Source organism: Otolemur garnettii, unplaced genomic scaffold (assembly GCF_000181295.1).
Source record: "Otolemur garnettii isolate 467f Iridium unplaced genomic scaffold, OtoGar3 scaffold00236, whole genome shotgun sequence".
Lineage (NCBI taxonomy): Eukaryota > Metazoa > Chordata > Mammalia > Primates > Galagidae > Otolemur > Otolemur garnettii.
In genome coordinates, this window is record NW_003852631.1 from 757,298 (window position 1) to 757,970 (window position 673).

Sequence of the window (673 nt, forward strand, 5' to 3'; positions counted from 1 at the left end):
ATGTGGTAGCAAAGCTGAATGGGAGTACATCCATTTACAGCATGGTTTACTAAGTATTTTAAGCCCACCATTGAGACCTCCAGTTGAACAAAAGAAAACAAAAGATACCTTTCAATAATGCATTTGGTCCCCAAGAGCTCTGATGGAGATGCATGTTCTTTTCCTGCCTGCTAACACAAAATCTATCCTGTAGTGCCCAGAAATAATTTTAACTTTCAAGTCTTATTATTGACAAAATACATTTTATAAGGCTAGAGTTGCCATAGACAGTGATTTTTCTGATAGAGCTGGGCACGGAACATTGAAAACCTTCTGAGAAGGACCCACCAATCTAAATGTGTCATATGTGTCATGATGCCCTGGGGAGCGGGAAGAGGTCAAAATATTAATATTACAGGAGTTTGGAAGAAGTCGAATTCAACCCTCATGGATGACTTTGTGGGGTCAAGGCGTATAAGAGGAGGAAGTAGCTGCAGATGTGGTCGAAATAGCAATAGAACTAGAATTAGAAGTGGAGCCTGAAGATGACTCAATTGCTGCAACCTCATGATAAAACTTTAACAGGTAAGGAGTTGCTTCTTATGGATGGACAGAGAAAGTGGTTTTTTGACAAACAGTACTGGTGAAGATACTTTGAACATTGTTGAAATGATGGCAAAGGACTTAAAATATT